Genomic DNA, 379 nt, shown 5'->3' with positions numbered 1-379 from the left:
ATATATATATATATATATATATATATATATAATACATATAAATGTATATATAAGTGTATATACGTGTGTATGTTCAAATGTGTATGTAAGCATATAAATATATAGACACACATACAGAAGCTCAAACATATTTTCTTTATATAGTAATGAGTGTGTGTGTGTGTGTAAGTGTTATGTATTATTTGATGCATTTAATATTTATATACACATGAAAGCATACGTACACACACACACACACACACACGCACGCACATACACACTCATACGCACACCGAAGAGACAGGTATCGAGTAAGCAAATAATGACACACACTAATACAGAATATAGAGAAAAGCAAATACATAAATGCGTTTCTGTGCGTATGTGTGTGTATGTATAT

Source organism: Octopus bimaculoides, chromosome 22 (assembly GCF_001194135.2).
Source record: "Octopus bimaculoides isolate UCB-OBI-ISO-001 chromosome 22, ASM119413v2, whole genome shotgun sequence".
NCBI classification, from domain to species: Eukaryota; Metazoa; Mollusca; class Cephalopoda; order Octopoda; family Octopodidae; genus Octopus; species Octopus bimaculoides.
The sequence above is the reverse complement of the archived record's forward strand: the minus strand, read 5'-3'. Positions refer to the sequence as shown.